The 24,459-nt window shown below is 32.5% G+C and overlaps 2 long non-coding RNA genes and 1 pseudogene across 2 annotated transcripts; 1 reads left to right on the top strand and 2 right to left on the bottom strand.

Moving 5' to 3' along the window:
• Positions 1–3,458: 3,458 nt before the first annotated feature.
• On the top strand, positions 3,459–18,060 carry LOC139509046 (uncharacterized). Its single transcript, XR_011661529.1, has 3 exons — positions 3,459–3,791; positions 13,759–13,830; positions 18,006–18,060. It is a non-coding gene; the product is annotated as an uncharacterized lncRNA (long non-coding RNA).
• Positions 10,455–12,670, bottom strand: LOC139509048 (uncharacterized). Its single transcript, XR_011661531.1, has 3 exons — positions 12,532–12,670; positions 12,160–12,234; positions 10,455–11,795 (listed from the first exon to the last, which is right to left on the bottom strand). It is a non-coding gene; the product is annotated as an uncharacterized lncRNA (long non-coding RNA).
• A 1,203-nt stretch (positions 18,061–19,263) lies between the features above and the next one.
• Positions 19,264–21,571, bottom strand: LOC139509045 (uncharacterized; annotated as a pseudogene).
• Between the last annotated feature and the right edge of the window lie 2,888 nt (positions 21,572–24,459).

The raw sequence follows: 24,459 nt of genomic DNA, 5'->3' as shown, positions 1-24,459 counted from the left end.
AGCATAAATTAATGTGTGTAGAGACATTTAATAATAAATTCTCTTCAACTTCGTACTTTATTTGGCCTTTTTAACTTTTTTGGATTCGAGCGTCACTGATGAGTCTTTTGTTGACGAAACGCGCGTCTGGCGTACAGCCCTTGGATGGTGTAAACTTCCTAAAAAACCGTGTATGGTATAATGGTGTATGGCATATGGTGCAATGGTGTAAGGTGTATGGTGCTATGGTGTATGGTGTAAGGGGAATGGTGTAATGGGGTATGAGGAATGGTGTGATTGTGTAACGTGCGATCAGGAATGGTGTGAATGACCGATGTGCACCATTTCATTGGTTGAAAACGAAGTTCTTTTTACTTTAATTTTTCGGATTGTAAACATAAACAATAATAATAATCTTAATATTTGAAATCTAACTGCGTTATGGGTAATTTCGGATCGTGTAGATAGAATGGGGAATGGTGTATGGTGTAATGTGCAACGTGTATGGTATATAAATGGTGTATGGTGTTAGTGGGAAGTTTACACCATCCAAGGACTGTATATACAAAATTTAGTCCTGGTATCTATAATGAGTTTATTTACAATCACTGGGTCGATGCCACTGCTGGTGGAGATTTATTGCCTCGAGGGTATCACCAGCCCAGTAGTCAGCACTTTTTGTGCTGACATGAATTATCATTAATATGGTTATATTTATAAAATAACTGTTTACAAAATTTAGAATTTTTGAAATACTAAGGCTTTTCTACCTCAGGCATAGATTACCTTAGCTGGATTTGGCAAAACTTTTAGGAATTTTGGTTCTTAATGCTCTTCAACTTCGTGCTTTATTTGGTCTTTTTAACTTTTTTGGATTCGAGCGTCACTGATGAGTCTTTTGTAGACGAAACGCGTGTCTGGCGTATATACAAAATTTAGTCCTAGTATCTATGATGAGTTTTTTTTCCTTTAGGAAAATACTGTATTTTGCACAAAAATGAATTAGAGGCTCTCAAGAGCCTGTGTCGCTCACCTTTATCTAATGTGATTTTTGAAATTATGTAAAATTATATAATAATTGAGACCAAGATTGGTTTAATTTGGCACAGTATTTAAAATTAAAAACAGATCATCTTATTGTAGTCTTACAATAGCTACTGAATATATAAAAAAGAAGATGTGGTATGATTGCCAATGAGACAACTATCCACAAAAGACCAACATGACACAGACATTAACAACTATAGGTCACCGTACGGCCTTCAACAATGAGCAAAGCCGATACCGCATAGTCAGCTATAAAAGACATCTTATGATTATTATGTTTGAATAAGTGGTCAAGTTGTGATCATTCAGAATAGTTTTTACAATTTTCGGATAGACGTCTAAACAGTTAACTTCTATGTTCTATTTTAGGAAAGGCGGTTTGATGGCAGGGTCATCTGATACGTTTTTTCAAACAAGTCATGATAACCTACTGAAAATTGTGGCCAAGTTTTTTTCTATTCAGCCCAAATCAAGTGGAGAATTTTGTAAAAAAGTTTGTTAAAAATTGCATATATATAATGGGCTTTGCTCATTGTTGAAGGCTGTATGGTGATCTATAGTTGTTGATGTCTGTGTCATTTTGGTCTCTTGTAGACAGTTGTATCATTGGCAATCATACCACATCTTCTTTTTTATAAAGGGGACAATTGACCAGTTTGGCCATGTTAACATATTTGTAGATCTTACTTTGCACATTATTGCACTTTACAGTTTAGTTCTATTTATAATAATTAAAAGCTGCAAAATTATCTTACAAATACCTAACAACAGGTTGTCTGATTTGTCTGGAATTTCAGGGCAGTTAGATCTTAACCTGTCTTTAGTTTCAGAGATCTAAGCAAAAAACTGCCCTTCGTCCCTATGTTTTATTTTTAGCCATGTCAGCCATCACTATTTATTTAAACTTGATACCCTAACGACTGTGGTCAAGAATGGTTTAATTTGTCTCAGTAGTTTCAGAGAAGATTTTTGGAAGAGACTAAAAAAAATTGACTATGAACGGCAATAATTGCTTTATGGATCAATTGTCTATTTTGGCCATGTTGGCTTATTTGTAGATCTTACTTTGCTGAACATTATTGTTGTTTACAGATTGTATATAGCTCTAATATTCTAGATAACCAAAAATCCTTCAAAATTAACTAAGAATTTCCACGTAAGTGGCAGCAACCCAACAACAGATTCCAATGATGATTGTGACAAAGTTTGATAAACTTTGGTCCTGGATTTTCACAGAAGAAATTTTAAAATTAATAGATGTCAAGTGATGAGGAAAACTCTTGCTTGAATTGTTTTACATTTTTATTTCAGTGCCTGTTGTAGCGGACTATGCGGTATGGAATTTGTTGAAGACTGAACGGTTACCTATAATTGTCTCATTGGCAATCATGCCACATCTTTTTTTTATACTGACACCTTTTTCAGCCCCAATTCCCCTTACTGATGGAATCATAATCCCCCAAATCAATCCCAACCTACCTATTGTGGTATTAGTCCAGTCAATCTAGCATAAATTTGACCCTAACCTTAAAGTAATTGCAACAGAAGATTTTTAAGTTTGAATCTTTAGCATTATACCATAAGTATACACAGAAAAAAGTCCAATAAAATCTTACTTGAGGAAAACTAAAAAAAATCACCATTTTACATTCTTATGGAGATTTGCATTGAAATGGGAGATAACTCTTGCAAAAAAGGCAGATATATTAATAAAAATTGATACAAAATTATAAATTTACCGCTTCTATTCATCAGAATGTATTGATTCTTGATGTTTTAGCGGTTTTTAGAGTATAACAAACAACTCTAAAAGTGTTTTCATATCTTTTATCAAGCTATAATCTAGATTTCGTAATTCATTAGTTTACCATTTATTGATTTTTTCAACATGTCAAGGTAAAGAATCTCAAATTTAATAAAAACAGTTAAGCATGTATTCTTCTTTTTGTGGTTAAAAGTTTCTTTAGACAAGTCAGATGCTGAAAAAAATATAATATACAGATATAAACAATACCAGATTTCACATTATTTTTTCAAAATGGTTACAAAGCTTCAAATTTGCAATTTCTTTAATGAAAAATGGACAAAAAAAAATAAGACTACCCATAACACTTCGGTTTTGTACATTTCATTAGCAGAAGATTATATAATATATTCAAAAACAAACTTTTAACCCCATCAAAGTATCATACTTTACATAAATTTCAAGAAAATCAATCTAAAAAGACCAAAAAAAGACTCATTTTTGCGGAGTTATCTCCCCTTCCAATGTTAATTTCCATAGGAAATTAAAAATGCTGATTTTTATTTTTCCACATATTAGATTTTATGGGACTTTTTTCTGTGTATATTAAGGGCATTATGCTATAGATTAGAACTAAAACATTTTCTGATGCAATAAGTTTGAGGTTAAATCTTAGTTTGACTATAAAATTTCATCAAGTTTCAATCACTGAATAAAAGTTTTTGTCTGAAAACCAAATATGTTTTTGGACGGTCATTATACCAACTTCTTCTTTCTATTTTAAGAAATGGCAGTTATGTTTTGTGAAACTTTAAGGATCTTTCAGCTGAATTTGGTGTGGTTTAATTTTGAATTATTGCAGTAGTTTCAGAGAAGAGTGGTTTCAGTGGACAACAGATGCATACTACAGACAGACTCTAAGTGATGACAAAAGCTCACATTTCATATAAATTGTGTGAAACCTCATGTGCAAGAATTACTGCCAATGGATAATAATAACATCGGGTGAACATATGCGAACGTAAGTATCTGCTCATGACCAAGTTATGTACTAATATAAAATTAAGATCTTCAAGCATAACCTTAAGACCTGATTTCACTCTTATTTTTTACTAGTTGTTGTAAATGTATTTTGTTTTTTATTTCTCTGCTTGTTTTTCATGTATTCTCCTCTTGATTTTGATTATTGCCGCAAACAAAAATGGAATAGTGATTTATGTGAATCTTCTATGTTCAATGATAATGTGACAATAAATTATTAGATAGAACATTGAATTTAAACAGGTCAAGATTAAGTTATACAAAAATCACTGCGAAGTTGAAATTCTTTAAACTAATTCAGGACCAGGACTTCTTTTGACCTAGATGGTCATGATTTAGTTATACAAAAATCACTGCGAAGTTGAAATTCTTTAAACTAATTCAGGACCAGGACTTCTTTTGACATAGATTTAAAATTTATATTCAATAGATTATAGGTGTTTATCTATTCTACATTGGCTAGAGGGCAAGAGGTGAAATTCAGATCTCACAAAACTTGTTTAAACCTGCAGCATTTGGAGCCTGTTTCATGTCGGTAATTTATATTTTTTGGTATCAAAAATGGTGTGGTTTTCATGTTTGCTCATTTCTTGTATTTTCAACGTGTACAAGCAGTGTCCATTTTCATGTCATAGTAGATGCATTTTTTGGAGCCTGCTCAAGCCAGCCTCTTGATGGAAATTTCTCATATTGAAGACCCATTCAATGTTGGCTTTAGGGTTGTTTTTTACATTTTGATCAGGGTATTTTTTTACACATTCTTCATTTCTATATACTTTATTGTATTATAAACATTTTATAAATTCTTGATATATAGTTAGTAGAAGTTTAAATAATTTAAGAATAAAATTCTAATCAAGCATGTTTATTTCCTGTAAACAAGTGTAAACAAAATCAATAAAATCCAAAGTTAGCGTCTTGGCCAAGTTCATGTTCAATAGATTAAATAAAAATAATTATCATTTTTTCCCCATAAAAACAAATGTAACCTCCGAAAACGATAAAACTGGCTACGAAAGCACAAATGTAAGGTTCATGAATTTATTATACTGGAATCATATATTCTATTCACATGATACATATATCGAAAATAACATTAATTATTGGCAACGCTGAATAGTTCAATATTTGTGGAAAAATAGAAAAACACAAAACATCATAAGACTAATGAAATGCAGATATAAATTAACTTTAACTTGAAATAAAGATTGCTTTTTCAAATATCAATTAAATACAATAGAAACATTAATTTAACCAAAGCTATATAAAAGCTTTAAGAACTTGATTATCTCCCTTTCTGAATATTACAATTCATAACATTTCTCAAATCAAAATATGAACACATGAGAAAGTCTTCAAAGTAAACAACATTTGTTTATGAATAATCAATAATGTTTCAATTAGAAATATCAAAAATTAACTAAACATTATCATAATATCAATCAAGGGCACATAATAACAATTCAATATACATACCCTTAATAAGGAAATGGCAGACAATTTTACTGCAATAATATCATCCCCTAGTATGAAAATCACATATAGATCTACCTGTGAACAATATTTACTTTATCAGAACCTTTTATATTTAAAATGTAAAACACATTTTTCATAGTATAAATATTTCTCAACAATGCCTATCAATAAGTTCAATAAAAGTATACTTCAAATTCAAATGATTAAACAAAATTTTAAAATCATATTTGCATTTGCAAAACTTCAGATAAAAATATAGAATGTTATTTACATGTACGTATCATATTTTTGTTCTTATTGTATTTTATAAAACTCTTTTATATCAAACAGTCATATTCACAATCATTATAAATTTTTACAAAATACACCAACCTGAAATCTTCAAATATTCTTGTTCACACAACTGAGACACAACTACACCTGTCGATCAGTTATTTATCAATAGTAAAAACATACAATGTAGTGAACAGTTTTTACCTGTACACTAATTACTAGAATGAAGTAAATAATATTTTGAAATACCTTTAAATAATATTTGGACAAAATAATCAAACTGTATCATAAATATGATTTGATAAAATATATAAATGCTAATATAAAAATTATCTTATCTCTTTTTTCCAATTTTATTTAATTTCCAAATTTCAATTCATTTGCTTAACTCTTTACAAAGATAGATAACTCAAACATTTCTAATGTAATTCAATGTATTTGACATGTTACAAAACTGCAATAGCTGAACTCTATATATGCAAAGAGAGGTAACTCAAAAATGTCTAATATAATTTTTGGCATGTTACAAATCAGTCTAGTTTTCTTTTTTTGTTGCCCTCAACAAACAATATAAAAATACACAACTACATATTCAATAGCATTATCATAATTATTATAATGATCTAGCATAAAAATATTTTGATCGTTTGACTATACAAAAAAAATATACTTTCTCTCAAAATTATCATTTTTCAACATAAATCTACTTGTTTGACATATTATGCTTTAACCATCCTTCTTGAAGTGTTTGTCCTAAACTCTGTCCAAGACTAGTTCCTAATGCAACAATTGCTTCGCCCAATTGTTCAAATTTCACTGGTTCTATGTTTCCATGAACAGATGTTTCTTTTAACAAGACAGACTCTGGCAAGTTAAAAGGATTTGAATGTTTTCCAGCGTTTGTTCGTTTTGATCTCCTTATTGAATTGTCATCATCTACGCTAGCTGAAGTTACATCTTGTTCATCTTCGCCAGATTCCTGATGGTCAATTTGAATTGGTAACGAATTCGGGTCAACAATGGTCACATTCCATCCTCCAAAACTCGAATTACTGTCCTCAGTAATATCTAGACTTGAGTTTTGCATCATGTCAACGTTTCCTGTGTCACAGATTTCTCTTCTTGTGACATTCCTAACGGGGCCACTATCATCGGCTAATTGAATCCCATACACATTGTCTTTAAAACGGTGAACAACTTTGTACGGTGTTGGATGCCAATTGTCCTGCATTTTGTTTCGTCCTTGTACATGTTTCTTCAATAAGATGTTGGAACCAATTTCTATAGACTTGTCATCTGTTCCTCTGTTCATAATGTCTTGTCTTTCACTCGCTTTCTTATGAATGTTCTCATTAGCTGTCTTCAAGGCTTCGGTCATTCGCTTTTGATGATTTGCTAAATAAATGTCTAAATCAGTGTCTATTTCCGTCATATCATTATGAAAAAGATTGTCAATAGAGAGTCTCGGCTCATGACCAAATATCAGGAAATATGGAGTATATCCAGTTGAAGAATGCGGTGTTGCATTGTACATAAAGGTTAGTTCTGGCAAATACTCGGGCCATTTAGCTTTCTTTTCAGGCATTAATGTTCTTAATCTATCATGCATGGTCCTATTGAATCTCTCAGTTTGAGCGTTTCCTTCTGGTTTGTACGGTGTTGTGCGTGATTTCTTAATGTCATATATTCTACAGAGTTCACGTATCACTACACCCTCAAAATTCCTACCCTGATCACTGTGTAACCTTTTTGGTATCCCTAGTTTCAAAAACCAATCTTTAACTAATACTTTAGCGACAGTTGTTGCTTTCTGGTCTCTAGTCGGAAATGCTTGTGTAAATTTAGTAAACACATCAGTTAGTACTAAAACGTTTTCTCTACCATCTGAAGATTTCTCCAAAACTGTAAAATCCATAGCTAAAATATCTAATGGTTTACATGCTATAAACGAACCCATTGATGGACGAACTTTTGGTTAAGGGTTTTTAGCAACTAAACAACGTTCACATGTTTTGATCCAATGTTTTACATCGTTTACCATATCTGACCAGTAACATCGTTTATGCAATAGTGCTAATGTTCGTTCTGTACCTTGGTGTCCGGATAAATTGTGTAGAGTTTCAAGAACATAGTGTTTCAATGTTTCCGGTATAACTAAGTGTTTACACTCACCACATTCTATGTCACTGATTTGTCTGTATAAAATACCATTGTCTATCACCAATGAATTGAATTTCCTCAGTAACTTCTTCACTGGTTTCGTTTGTCTCGTCATCATCTGTGTTGTCAGTTTGCCCTGCTCTACAAAATTTAAAACAACAGAGAGAACATTATCACTACTTTGTAATTGTTTTATTTCGTCTGCAGTATACTCTGGAAATGTTGACATTGTCTCTATTTGATCAGTCAAGTTTATTTGGTTTATATGCATGTGTTGTACATCGTTGTTTTTACACTCTCGCAATTTGCTTAAAGAAGAACTTTGTACGATTTGTCTGATATTTGTCTCAACATCTAATGCATTCCTGCTCAATACATTGACATTAGATCGTCCGGATCTATATTTAACCTCATAGTCAAATTGTGCAAGTTGAGAAACCCATCTCATTTCAGTCGCACCCAATTTTGCAGTTTGCAGGTAACATAAAGGATTGTTATCGGTATAAACTATAAATTTACTTCCTATCAAATAGTCTCTGAATTTTTCGGTCACAGCCCATTTTAGAGCCAACATTTCAAGTTTCATAGAACTGTAGTTTTCCATGTTCTTTTCGTTCGGGTGTAAGCTGCGTGATGCGTAAGCTATGACAACAGTTCCTTGTTCTTGTTCTTGCGATAGAACAGCACCTAAACCTTCTATACATGCATCGGTTTCTAACCGAAACTGGCGAACTTACTAACTTCTGTTTTAGCTCTTCAAACGACTCTAAACATTTCGCATCCCATTTTTCTTGAAATTCTTTAGCACTTAGTAATTTAAATTGTTTTGATTTTCCCTTCTTTCCATTTGTTTTTGTAATGAGTGCATGTAACGGAGCAGCTATCTTACTGAACTTTGGAACAAACTTCCTATAGTAACTACATAGTCCTAGGAATGATCGGAGTTCTTTTTCTGTGGTAGGTACTTTCCAATCTTGGATTGATTTTGTTTTGTCTGGGTTTGTTTTTATGCCTTCTTGCGAAAAAAACGTGTCCTAAGTATCTTACCTCCTTCTTGAAGAAATTACATTTTGACAATTTTAATTTCAAACCATGCTGTCTTAGTCGTTGAAACACAAACTCCAGGCGTTCTAACTGTTCTTCAACTCTCTTTGAAAAGATAAGAATATCATCTAAATAAATAGGTAAGATCTCAAAATTTTTGTCATTAAAGCATGCTTCCATTATTTTTTGGAATGTAGCTGCACTATTAGAAAGTCCCATTGGCATCCTAAGGTACTCATAAAGACCTCCCGTTCCAACACGAAATGCAGTCTTATGTATATCTCTTTCATCGGTCGCTACCTGATAATAACCTTGTGATAAGTCTAGCGTGGTATAAAACTTTGTTTCATGCAAGGTGTCTAATGCCTCCTTGATTCTTGGAAGTGGATAAGCGTATCGTATTGTCTTTTTATTCAGTAATCTGTAATCTACACACAGTCTAATAGACTTGTCATGCTTACGAACTTTTACTACGAGGGCTACTACTCTTACGAATAATGTTTTGATTTAACAATGGTTTGATATGTGCTCTAACTTCCTTCAATTGATTAGGTGGAATACGTCTATGCGGAATCGCAATCGGTTTCTCGTCTGTTGTAAGAATTCTATGCTTTACAATGTCTGTATATCCTAAATCTAAATCGTTTTTACAGAATATATCGGTATTCTTGTTTAACAAATCTTCAACTTTTTTCTATTTGTTCATTGGTAAGATTTTTCTTTTCTATGTCGAGGTCATTCAATTGTATTTTCTTATTCTCTGTATTTGTTGTAGCTTGCTTACAAACAGCAATATCTATTTTCTGTATTTGAACATTAATTTGAGTGATCTATATCAATGTCAATATTGTCTTGTGACACCTCGTGTATCAGTGAAGCTGAATGTAATGTACCAACTCTTGTTTTCTGATTAATCCATACATCTTCTTATCCTATATTAATCATACGTACCGGTACTGTTCCTGGACTATAACTATCAACTACCATAATGTTTCTTGGTAAAGAGCCTTGGTTACCTTGTAATGACCGAACAACTGCACAACACTTTTTATTATTGTGTTTTTGCCTGGTTGTACTCATTACTGTCTTCATTGAATTTCCCGGTATATGTACTGGACTACTTACTACCTGCTATCTTAACAAAAGATATTTTTGGAGAATCTAGTATTTCACAGTCAAAAGAATTATTGTATACAGTTAAAATACCTGACAATTGCTTCCCAATAAGAGTGTTTGTTTCGGTTTCATTATAAACTTCTAAAGCTTCTTTCATCTTCATAAAAAAATTACTTCCTAGTAAAAATGGTAATTTACTAATGTTATCAGTATCTTTCACAACAAGAAAACCAACATTCGGAATCATTGTTTTCGCTACTGAAACGTTAAGTTCAATATAACCTAAATATGGTATCGGTAAATCATTGGCTCCAGTGACTTTCATCCATTTTGTTATATCATGTAGTATTGGTTTCTTTTGTAATAATGTTTTAAAATGTTTCAGTAACTGTTGAAACCTGGGAACCAGTATCTATAAGTGCTATAGCTGATTGATTTTCAACAACAATTTCTGTCTCTGGACTTTTACTAGCAATGTTTTTAAAAATATTACTCTGAAATGAATTGGAGTCTACTTGTACTAAAGTATCTTCTACTGATCGACTCGCCTAAGTAGAAGCTACTCTTTTACCTCTTCTGGGTCACTAGGAACAACACCACTTCGACCTTGATATCTGTTACCTCTTTGGCTATATCTACCACGATAACCTCTTCCTCTACCTCTAAATTGTCCTCGAGTATGTGTTTTCTGTGTATATTCGTCACTTCTTATGGACATTCCGGACGTTTATGACCCTCACAACCACAATTATAACAAACAATTGGTTGATGGCTATTATATACATCATTGTTTGTTGAATCACTATATGTTTTAACATTAGACCTGTTTGATAACCTATCAATTTGCTGTTGTTGCTTTTCTAACATTTCCTGTTGTTTTGTGAGAAGTTTTAATATCTCGGAGTTGTCTTTCGATGTATGTTCGGATTTTATTGCTTGATTGCTAACAACTTCGGCATCTTGCATTTGAAGTTTTACTTTCCAACTTTGTGTATTTTCATTTACCCAAAGTAATACTTCTTGTCTAAACTCAAGAAATTTCATTGTCTTGTGTTCATAGCTGAATCGTTTTACTTCTCGTTTCAAGTGTGGTTCTTTAATGCCTTCAATAAAGCGATCTTTAAGAACTTTATCTTTGTCACCCAAAACTGTGTTATCTCGCTTGTTTATTTGGTCAAAATTTTTCATAAGATTCAAGGAATAGTCTTGCAAAGTTTCATTCTCTTTTTGATTTCTTTGAAAAAATAGCTGTTGTAATTGACTAACTGAATCATCACCATCATAAATACTATGAATCAAAAGCAAAATTTTAGCAGCAGAATCTCTTTCTAATAACGGTCTTAGTCTTATCTCATCTTTAGCTGGAGATATTAGATTTTGCATAAGAAAGTCAATTTTGGCTTTTTCGTCTGGTATTGTAACGAGATGTTCTCGGGCATCTTCCAACCAATCACTTATTATCGGATCTTTGTCTTTTCGGGTCTACCGGATAATTTTGTAAACGGTCTCTCTTTTGCAACATATACAGTTTTAGTTGATTTTTGTAATTGTTCAATGATTTTGTTATTATGTTCTAATTGTTGCTTTAATTGTAAGTTTTCACCTTTTTCTTTGTGCATATGGTATAATTTCTTACTCAATTCATCTACTTCTTTCTGTAACTTTTCTTCTTTAGTTTCCATCTTGCTTGTAATATCTAGCACTTAAATCCTAGAAATTATTGTCTAACCAACGTTGCCAATTTATAAGTATATAATATAATTATCCTGTCGACGACGCCATTTTTGTAACCTCCGAAAACGATAAAACTGGCTTACGAAAGCACAAATGTAAGGTTCATGAATTTATTATACTGGAATCATATATTCTATTCACATTATACATATATCGAAAATAACATTAATTATTGACAACGCTGAATAGTTCAATATTTGTGGAAAAATAGAAAAACACAGAACATCATAAGACTAATGAAATGCAGATATAAATTAACTTTAACTTGAAATAAAGATTGCTTTTTCAAATATCAATTAAATACAATAGAAACATTAATTTAACTAAAGCTATATAAAAGCTTTAAGAACTTGATTATCTCCCTTTCTGAATATTACAATTCATAACATTTCTCAAATCAAAAAATGAACACAAGAGAAAGTCTTCAAAGTAAACAACATTTGTTCATGAATAATCAATAATGTTTCAATTAGAAATATCAAAAATTAACTAAACATTATCATAATATCAATCAAGGGCACATAATAACAATTATATATACATACCCTAAATAAGGAAATGGCAGACAATTTTACTGCAATAATATCATCCTCTAGTATGAAAATCACATATAGATCTACCTGTGAACAATATTTACTTTAGCAGAACCTTTTATATTTAAAATGTAAAACACATCTTTCATAGTATAAATATTTCTCAACAATGCCTATCAATAAGTTCAATAAAAGTATACTTCAAATTCAAATGATTAAACAAAATTTTAAAATCATATTTGCATTTGCAAAACTTCAGATAAAAATATAGAATGTTATTTACATGTACGTATTATATTTTTGTTCTTATTGTATTTTATAAAACTCTTTTATATCAAACAGTCATATTCACAATCATTATAAATATTTACAAAATACACCAACCTTAAATCTTCAAATATTCTTGTTCACAAAACTGAGAAACAACTACACCTGTCGATCAGTTATTTATCAATAGTAAAAACATACAATGTAGTGAACAGTTTTTACCTGTACACTAATTACTAGAATGAAGTAAATAATATTTTGAAATACCTTTAATTAATATTTGGACAAAATAATCAAACTGTATCATAAATATGATTTGATAAAATATAAAAATGCTAATATAAAAATTATCTGATCTCTTTTTTCCAATTTTATTTAATTTCCAAATTTCAATTCATTTGCTTAACTCTATACAAAGATAGATAACTCAAACATTTCTAATGTAATTCAATGTATTTGACATGTTACAAAACTTCCATAGCTGAACTCTATATATGCAAAGAGAGGTAACTCAAAAATGTCTAATTTAATTTTTGGCATGTTACACAAACTAACAAATTTAAAGGACAAAGTTATATCATATCTCCAGCATATTGTAAAATTAGGCTTCCTGGATGCAGATGCTAGTAACTATATTATTATGTGTCAGTCTCATTTTTGGTAGGGTCAGCATAAATTCTTCAAAGTCATCTGTTTGATTTATGAGATTTTCTTTATGTATAGTAGTAAGGAATGCTTTCAACTCTGTATCAAAAATGGTCAGTTTAGTTGATAGGCTGTTGTCCGAATAATTTATTTTGCAAAATGACAACAGTTTTAATGATTCATTTCTTTGCTTCGTGGAACACGAAGTACATTTGGTTGTGATTTTGCCTATGTCATTTGACATTACATTTTGTGAGCATGATCCGCACTTGTAGGTTTTATTGAGTAAAACTTGATGGATGTTTCCAATAACTGTTGTCGGTAGTTTGATATTGTCCATATGTTTGATGACTGTCCTGTTTGTGGCTGATAATTTTATATATTCTTGAAAAATTCTGGTAGAAACATTTTTGAAATTATAGTATTCATTTCTTTGAACACAATCAATTTGCTCGTTCCATAGCACCAATGGCATGGCTGAAGTGCTATCTGCAATAACAAATTCTTTCTTTTCTTTCGATGTTCCATAAACATCAACTGTTTCTTGTTCAGCATACACACCTGTAACTTTAGCAGAAACAGAGACCCGAAGAAAAAGAAGAGATATCATAAATATATATTTTATAAGCAATAAATGCAATATTCAGTATTTGTAAATGAAGTTTTATTATGAAATATCTACATGTTATGATTTTGCAGGTGTTGGAACAACTTGAATGACCGATGTCAAGTACATGGACCATAATTCAACAAAATTCAGTCAAGCAGAAGGTAGTATAAACCCAATCTGTATATCCTCATTGTTGTCTCAGTTAATATAAATCATCTAAATGGCTGATGACATAATTATCATCATTTTATAAAAATCTTTACAAGTATAAATTCTCGAGCTACATACGGAGAAATTATTGCATGTAAAGTACTAGTGCATACTTTTATAATTTTACGTCTATCACTAGGTATACAAGACAAATGATTAATTTGAAAGAAGGATATTATTTTACAAGAGATTATCACATTCTAGCTTTTTGGATTGACGATTTTTTTGTAAGTGTGGCACGTGAAAGTTGTATTATTGTGCTGTGAAAACAGGAAATGAAGTCTAGGGTGACTCAATTTGTGGGGGGGGGGTCTGATGCCAGATCCTGCTTGTTGTTTTGAAATTTCCTGTATGCCGCTTACACTATGTACGTTAGCAAGTCGTTCTTTTTTGTAATTCCCCAAGTCCAGTAAGATTTTATTTCCCGTTTTCACAGCACAATACTACAACTTTCAAGTGTCACGTTTACAAAAAATCGTCAAATTGTCACGCTTAAGACTCCAATGAGACTAACTTTGCAGATTGGGCAACTTTCAATTTTCATTCATATCTAGAATACAATATGATACATATATTTATATGTCTCCAGAGATGACTTTGTACATAAGGGTGGACCCCGGTTTTCAATTTATCGTATTATTGGGTTTAATTGGTTGTTTCCGTGTGTTATGTTGTTCATATTAGAGTAATTCGTGCCAACCATATAATAGTTTTTGTTTGTATTAGGTTTTGGCCATTTTAGCCAAGATGTTTGTTTTATTATGTACTTATAGTTGATTTTAAGATAATGTTTTTTTTTTATTGAAATTCGGAATGCACTTCATTCACCAAAGTCACACAACTTCAATCAATCAATGACAGCGTCACTCTAAAATGTTCATAGTTTGAAAAAAAATATTAGAGCAACCAGGGGGTCCTTAACCTAGTTATAAAGGGGTCGGGTGGTTTTAAATATATGTCCCAATTTAAATGTATCGATCATCAAAATAAAGTTGAAACCGTCTCTGGATTCACCACTGGCAACCAACAAACTTCAATGAGGTCGAGGGTAATGGCTTTTAATCATAGTATAACTTTAAAATATTTAGATAGTTTATCGCTATCAAATCATACTACATGTCAGGGGCGGGTCCAGCCATTTTGAAAAGGGGGAGTTACCAACGCAGGACAAAGGGGGATTCCAACGACATGTCCGGGTTTCCGCTGGCGGTCGCAATTTGCGAAAAAATAATAATTGTGGCGATAAAAATTCGTCATTTGCGAAAGAATTTGGCGAAAGAACTATATAATACGATTTATTTTCCTCCATCTTGTTAATTTACTTTTTTTTTTCGAGTTTCTCGGACTTAACCCGATCAGACAATACTCGGAATTCACCTTGACCTCATTAAGATTTGGACAGAAAATCAATAATCAGCTGATTGCATTTTATAGCTATCTACAACAAAGGACTAATTAATAAAGGTGTTGATTGAATTGTTTGACAAAATGATATGCTTAAATGGCTTCCGCTAAATGTCACATAGTATTACAGAATTTATTTTCAACTTTGCCACGCACGTGTTTGAAGCAAACTATTGACGTATCCTCTCCTTTTAAAGATAGTTTAAAAAAGAAAGCTTTGTTGTGACGAAAAATGTTTAAAAGCAAGAAAAATCTCCGATTTAAAACTTTAATTATCCTTCGACTTCAATATAGGTAATTGATTAGGGAGACTACTTTAAATTCGTTTGAGTGACACACGTGTTTCAAGCAGTTTTACGTCTCAACTTTTTCATTTACGATGGTCAAGAAAAGAAAACTGTTGTTATGAAGAAATCTATCCAAAAGGTTGGGAACAACCCCTCGAATGAGAGTAACCCTTCAATGTAATGACTACACATGAAATGAGGAATTGATTACACATGAAATGAGGAATCAATTTCATGTGATAAAAGCTTTTTTTGTTGTTGTAAAAACCATTTCTAAGTACAAAAGGGCACATCAGTATTTTTCTTTTAAAGAAACTTTCCGGCCTACGAACTATACTGGTATTATATGATCAAAACATGTCCATTAATTTTGTTTTATTCCAGGACTTATATCTTCTTTATTATTAAATGTATAGTTGCCCCCTCATGTAGAAAAGTTTAAAATACAATAAATATGTTCCCCTTTTAAGTAAAAAAAAATCTGTTGTTTTAAAGTAAGTGTTTGGTATTTATTCATTAAAATGTAGACTCTAAAATAAGTTTGAGAGAATAATCATAGATACAATGGGGACAGTCCCCATTCAAATGCATTGATTGTTCAAAAAAAGGAGCTTCCATACCCAGAAGCTCCCCCTGGATGTATATTTTTTTCCCTTCAAAACCAAACACTACCTCTACAAGATGTGGGTAAGATTTGCACTTAGAATATTTTTTCTTCATCAAATTGGGGATCATAATATTTTTAGGAAAAAACAATAATTCACCCTTGAAGTCAAATGGTCCTGTTTTAATGATCTTTAAATTATATGCAGTATACACCGTTTGATGTGATATCTTTAACTCATCCAGATTTGAAACATTGTCGTAGAAATATAATTTTCGTTTTTTGAATAGAAGCTTGTTCACAATCTTCAGGTTCGAAAATCTAGAGACTTTAATGTCTATTTTCCCAGTTTCAGTTACAGATGGAACCATGGCTATGTTGATAAGTTTCAGCGGAGATTTCATTTTCTCTGCATTTGTAAAATCACTCAGCTTGTCCAGCGAGAAACACACAAGTCTATGGAATTCATCTCTGTTCTGCAGGGTTGCGTTGAAATATCTTGTATTATTTTTACTTGTCTTTATCGGCGAAAAGTCATGCAAATAACCAACAATTTCCTCTGATGAGGATGTAGATGGATTAGTGCGACCGTTTGGTTCTTTTGGGATGTATAAATACGCAGACACGTTCGGTCGAAAAGGGTATGTTACCTTTAAACTATATCTTCTGCCTCGTGAAGGGAAATAGCAACACTCTCTGCACTTCAAATATCTCTTGCACAATGTATATGATGGGTTCTTAATTCTTCTCCCGGTTTACAACTTTTTCTTTTATATTAATCAGACTTGTATACGTACTGTAGTTCTTACCCTGAATGTGCATGGGATATTTGCAATGGATGAAAAGAAAAAAAAAATCAAGCAATGAATGTATCCATGCTTTTAACATGTTAGTATTATTATCCTCTGATCTTCAAAATGAGTAGACGACGTAAGGCCAATTTTCCCGTTTCCCTCAAAGTTTAAACATCTTCGAATTGGAATATTAAACATTTATTTATCTATATTTATATATTATTACATCAAATAAAAATATTATATAGTGGTAAAAGTTTCGGCTTTATTTTGACAATAACATACTAATTTTAAATTTTACAGGTATTTGATTTTGTTCACGCATAGGCGAACAAGTCCTAGAATAATAGATTTCTTTTCGAACATTTTAGCGATTATATTAGATAAGATGAATTCAATTCATTCCATACTATAAGGATATACATATAGTCACCAGGACTTCTGTCATACGACAGTAAGGCTCAATCTAAAAATGTGCGACCGTACACTTGTGTGGGAAGTATAAATACTGCCCCACGTTTAGTCGAGATTGGGCTGTTAAATCTTGTACCTCGTGTATATACGTAGTGAGAAAATCTGCACTGGAAAAACGTTTTGAGGGGTCCGTTATTAGATTTGTTATATACTTTTATTATAAAAATATTACAGTAATTATATTCAGACCTCATTCAGGTTCCCCCAGCTGTAAATATCAATTGTGAATGAATTTTCCTCGCCCTGAATATGCATGGAATATTTGCTCCTGGACGTAATGTAAAAATTTCAACCAATTACTTAGCCTGCTTTTAAAATAAACTGTTTTTGATCTTCCAAATAACAAAAAGAAGCTATCATCCAACCTATGTTAAAAGTCAAGATTTGTCCTGTGGCAGATATTTCATTCATATTCAAGACAAACTGTTTTAAGTTATGGGTATCTTTAAATTTTCCTTAAAAGAGACATTGTATTCATTAACAATTTGTAGCTATTGTACACACTAAACAACATATCTTAATTCGCAATCACTGCAAACAGTTTTTTTTTAATTTGTTTATAGGTGAAGAATGCAGTAATGATTTCGCATGATTTTGATATTTGCGACAAAAAGGTCGCAATATTTTATCAGCACTGCCGATTCTTTGACTGACATCAATAGACGAGATTTGCGACGAAAGAGATGTCATACATAGGAAATCTAGTTTGGTAAGCTTACAAATAAGACGTTGTTTGACCAGCTTGGCAAACATTAGAAGGAAAAAGACAGAATAACATATGGACTCTTAGGCTGTCAAAAAATATTTGCTGTAGGTGGAAGGTGTCGACAAAAACACACAGATGCATGCCAATAGAAACTTTTCAAACAGTTCAAAAAAATTCTGCTAGCAACAGAAGTACATGTAGGAAAATTGTAAATTTAATTATGCTTGTAACGTTTCAATGGATAGCTAGAACTCAGCATTGAATGTAAATACAGATGTATACATACATGTATGTGGATAGACAATTTGAAAACATGAAAATCTTATGTTTCATACCTTATACATTATAACAAATAGATGACAAGTGAAAGCTTAAACAATTACGGTACCCTTAATCACATTAAGGCCAAACAAAAATATGTTTGTTTCCTGCTGCCAAGGCAAATAAATCAGGGTATGTAGGTAGTTGGGTTTTTTTTGGCACGTTTTTTAACATGCACTCAGTGTCAGATTTGCAGTCGGTTCAATGTTATGTTTGGTTGGTTATGGGTACACAAAACTTCCCCTTATCGATCCTGACCCTCTGGAATTTTAACACACAATAAAACCCATAATCACCAACATAGTGACCACAGGCCAGAACACAAAAATAGGCAGACGACACTTATTAATTTTAAAAGATTGCTGGGTCAAAATGTGTCTACATTTCTCAGTTGATCCGATATTCTACATTTGTTCTAGAGCTTGTGTTCACTGCAGGGACATCATCGCTTAAATAGTTTTACTGTCGACATCATGATCTGGTAAATTGCTATTACATGAGCGTGTAACAAACGATCATTGACATATACACTGTGTTGTTCCAGTTCTCTTTTACTGATTTGACATTTTAATGATATAAACCTATAATCAGCTTTGACTCTTTGGCAATAAGATGGATACATCATGCGAAGTAGGATATGCATTCCCTTTCGGAGCACATGATATCACTCTGGGGTTTTTGTTAGAGTTTGTATTGCCCATGCTTTAGTTTTAAGTGTTCCGTATATTTCTTTCTTCCCAAAAAGATAGGGCAAACAAGTCCTACCTGACTGTTGTTCAAATAAATACTCAATGTTATCTAATGTTTTGTTTTTCAAATTGAATATCAGAAATGCAAGAACATAGAAGTGAACAATACAATTGTTTGACAGCAGTGTTAATTTCACTTCTTTGCCTGTTTGCATTGCCGTATGGTCGTTGTGTAATTATTTCTTTTCCACAATCAAGACATTCCTGGCAAATGGGTAGAACAGTCTTAACTGTTTTATGAAGTTCCTGTTCAACTTGACCCTTTGATTCACTACAACAATAGCAACAAATGTTCAGTGGACCTAGACCGGCTCTGATATATGCTATTTCTACTGGACTTTCACATGATAGTGATGATCGGCACATTACAGATTTGTACACAGGGTTTGATGGTGGCAACAGGGGTGAACCGCATGAGTACTCCCAATCCCTTAAGCCCAGATCCAAGCTGTATTGTTGTCTTTCAGTCATTTGTCGATATAAATAAATCACACGGGGTTTTCTGCACTCCACACACTCGGCCATTGATCTAGCGTTTTGCACGGTGCATAAGCTAGCCGGAGAATCCGGGATATCAACGTATCCCTTGTCTTCCTTGTCATGGTTGTTGTCTCCACATTTTCATCTCTCAACTCAGTAGCCATGTAATCGACTTCTACATTTTTGTCAATGGTCTCAACACTTACTGGTTCTTCTGGTATTTCTAATTGTTTATTAAGCTTTTTTTCAGTTTCATTTTCACCAAGGAAGGCCTTTGATTCTCTGTTGTTTCTTTGCCTTTGACTTCAGCATATGGGAGATAATGCTCCCCGGTGTCATCTTAGATTGGATCAGGAAGCCATTCTGGCAGAGGGTTGCTCTCTGGGGGCAAACAGCAATTAATGTCATCACATTTCCGTAGCTGATATACATAGTTTGTCATCTTTGAATGTTTATCGAGCCGATAAGATATTACTTTCTTTGTGTGTGCCTTCTGAAGTTTACTGATGTTCATTTCTGGAAACAATTCACGTATGTGTCGTTTCATTATGTCTATTTCTTGATCTGCAACTGGGTCCATTAATTGTACTGGGTCATCTTTCCACTTAAGTCTGATGACTTCAGTCCAACTCTCCTTTATCTTTGAATCTGGTAGTTTTGTTTTGTTTTATGAGCTGTACGAATTTCTGACATACTATTCCTGCTTTTTAGTATATTCTCAATCTTTTCTTCACATTTATTCCTTTCTAGAGAAACATTTTGCAATACGATACGAGATTCAACAAACTCATAACCCTTTCCGCAGGGTTTGTATAGCTTTGGCCTGGGCGCATCTAAAACGAACAAGAAAGTCTTAATTATGTTCTTTGAATAAACATATATTGGCCAATTTTACAGACTCTAGGGTGTTTCGCTGGTCTATCCTACCATCGGTAAACTTTAAAAAGAACGGGTTTCTATGCTGTTTTCGATCATTTTCGAAATGACTGTTACATGAGGAAAAGGAGAGGCAAGCTGAAATACAGAGTCGTTCAAAATGGTGACGACTTTTCCTTGAACAAAAAACTTGTCAAGACTGCTAGGTACGATGCACTTTAAACCACAGATAGCGTCAAACTACTTTTTGTCATATCGTGATCCAGAGCAACAAGTGTACTAGTTGTTGGTACTATCGATCGCTTCCCTCGCACTCCTGTTGAAACAGATAACCCTGGCTCTCCTATTGAGACCTTTGCCTTGTCATCAGAAAAAGTCAGAATGCATTTTTTTCTTTCTCTTCTATTGCAAATGCTTTCAAGTACTTGAATTGGGCATTACAAAAGTGACTATCCATGTGTGCAGCCCTTAATTTTCGACGCTGAATCTTGAATTGCACATCAAGCCTACTAGTAAAATTGGAAGCACCTTTACAATACGGATTCTTCGGAGAAAAACAGGAGGCGTACGAGACTAGCTGACGGAATGGATGTATTGGGTGGACATTTAGCTGTTGCCTGGTCTATCATGTCTCTTAAGGAAATAAATTCGCTTAAGTGAGTATGGCCATGCCTTATATCATCAGCAGCTGATAAGTCGTCAATAATTCCACCTAATTTCTCAAAGAAAGTGTCACATTCGATGTTAGACCTTCCAGGATTGTCATGGCGTAGGTCTGCTAGAAGGTTGGTGTTGCCTAAAGATATAATTCTTAACCTTTCTTGCATAGCTGGATTAGTTTCTTTAGATCCACCCAGTGTGAGCTCTTTGTACATGAATTCTAAAATAGATGGATTCATTGAAGTAATATTGTTCACTTTTTCCTTGAAATGTTTTTTCATAGCTCTTGTGTGAAATTCAACAATATTTGATATGGCTTGTTGCATCAATCTAGCACCTACGCGGGTTATTCAGTTTGCACCACTTTTTTATGTTATTTCTTCATAGACAGAAAAAATATTACAGTAATTCCTTAAGTATTGTTCTAATTTACAAACCTGAAGTAGAAGGAACAGGATACTTTTTGGTTTCTTTGCTTACAGAAGATATATACCATTATTTTCTTTTCAGTGTCATTTTTTCCTGTAAATTATATTATTATTAGGTATAATTCACAAAACAAAACATTCATCAGTAACAATGGAAATACCAAATATCAAATAAATATCTTCAAAACATGATTAAAAAGTGTGGGAAACTGATTATCTGCATAAATTGACAAGTTGGAGTATATTCATGCGCTGCACATGAATTGAATTCTTCGTAAAAAAGGTTAAAATTTGAAGAAATGATAAATATTATAATACTACCCGGCAACATAACAGGTGATGTTATAGACAAACAATAACAAGACAACATTTCTTTTATTAATTATGTAAATGATGATGTATTTTAAACAAACACTCGGAAAATATCAAACCACCTAATAAGTTTGGTCAACGCATCTTGCAGCTATGTAAAAACTCTGGGCTTCGTTTTTGTAACGGAAGATTTGGTAAAGAAAGTCAGAAAATAACATTTAACAATAAGAATGGGTGTAGTGTAATACACTATATGTTAATTTCACAGAATATTATGTTCTCTGTTATTAATAGTTTGTCTTTTGGATCGTTTAATCATTTCTCTTGCCATGCACCACTAGAAGTTGATTTTAATCTTACTGATAATTTTGCTACTAAAAACCAGTTTAATTGTATTAACCATGTTTGTGATATTTTAAAATGGAACGAAGGGTGCGAAGATCAAATCAGAGACGGTTTATTGTTGAACACTCAACAATTTGAACACTTACTCACAAGTATAGACGAAATTAGCGATATTGATTGTTGCGTGGATGAATTTAATAAACGTTTGAAAGATATATTTGAGCAATACACAGTCAGAAGTAAAATACAAAATGCCCTACTAGTAGTGACCAAAAAGATGATAAACCATAGTTTACAGGACGAATGTAAACGTGTATACAAAGACTATCGATGAGCACTATCTATGAGCTATGACGAATTTTAATAGATAACGGTCGATTGAAAATAGACTACGTTTAAATTTAACCAAACAAAGATACAAACGATTGGAACCTCAACTGAAAAGACAATATAAAAACCAAAAGGGGGATATGTTATCTAAATTACGTAAAAATTACCCTAAAAGATTTTACAGGAAATTTAAAAAGCGCAAAAACTGTTACCCATACGCTTACTATAGATGTATTTGAAAAAAAAAAACATTTTAAAAACCTGATTTCAAAAGGTGTCGCCACAAGATCAGCACAGTGATTCACCCTCAGATGCCGTATATGAAGAAAAAGACTCTCCTTTCGCAGACTTGGAACTTGACACTTCTATTAAATATCTAAAACGTGATAAATCCACTGGGTATGACAATATTATGAACGAATATATATTAACGAGCAGAAACTTTATCAAACCAGTATTATGTAAACTGTTTAACCGTATATTGAGTGCTAGCGATTTTCCAGAAATATGGGTTAACAACATTATAATACCAGTTTTGAAAAAAGGACCAGTAGACGACCGTGGCAACTATCGTGGTTATTCTCTCGTATCACATGTGGATAAACTGTTCACATTACTTATTAACACCAGGCTTACCAAGTGGAGCGAAAAACACAAATAAATAACTGATACACAGTTTGAATTTAAACCAGGTTATAGAACAACTGATGCCATCTTCACACTCCATTCTCTAATTTCTAAGTCTTTGTGTAGTTGAAAACGATGTTATTGTTGTTTCATAGACTATACAAAAGCATTTGATAGTGTGTCTCATTTCAAATTGTCGTTAAGATTAATCAGATGTGGTATAAGTGGAAACATTTTTCAAATTTCTTCCAAAGTAATGTTGGATTGATGCAAGGAGAATCATTATCTCCTTTTTTATATTCGTTGTATATTAATGACATTGAAAATGAACTTTATAACTCAAGGTTGTCAGTTATATGAGTTAAAGATGCTCAACTTATATTTACTTATGTATGCAGATGATGCAGTTATTTTTAGTGAAACTAATGATGGTTTACAAAAGATGACAGATAGTGTAGACATATATTCTAGAGAGTATGATTTGGATATAAACTTGTCTAAAACCAAAATTGTTGTGTTTAGAAATAGAGTCCTCGTTCAAGCTACTGAAAAATGGTACTTCAATGGTGTTGCTATTGAATTATGTGATGAATTTACATATCTTGGGCCACACCAATTTGATTCCTTGTTCGACGGACCCGCCCGCACCTATTTTTTTCAAAACAGAATTTTTTTATTTTTTTTATATTCCCGCTTCCCGCATCCGGAAATGTAATCATGTTCATTTCCCGCACCGTTTTTTTTTTGTATAAATATTTTAAAAAGATATCAACATTTGTTTTTAAAATCACAGTCTTACCTGTATATAACGATTTTAAACATAAATGCACCCCACCACACTGTAAATATCTGTGAGAATATTTTTTTCATCATGAAACCTATTTATCCAAAGAGGGAGTGCTCCGAAATAAATTTATAACCACGGAAATACCTGTAAAGAACAAAAATTGGTTTCTTTCCCCCTTACTTATCTTCCCTATCAAAAAATGTTCGTTGTTAGAATAAAGTACAGAGAACTTCTGAAGGATTTGTCTTCAACTGCAATTATATTGTATGCTGGCGAAACAAAACTCTTCATAGCCGCTGCATGTTTATGCACCTGTCCTGATTGATTCAGGGGCCTGTCGTTCGGCAGTTATCGTTTGTTGATGTTGTTCATTGGTATTTTCCCGTTTGGATATAT

The sequence above is a fragment of the Mytilus edulis genome, unplaced genomic scaffold (genome assembly GCF_963676685.1).
Source record: "Mytilus edulis unplaced genomic scaffold, xbMytEdul2.2 SCAFFOLD_162, whole genome shotgun sequence".
NCBI classification, from domain to species: Eukaryota; Metazoa; Mollusca; class Bivalvia; order Mytilida; family Mytilidae; genus Mytilus; species Mytilus edulis.
This window is presented reverse-complemented; position numbering and strand designations above follow the sequence as displayed.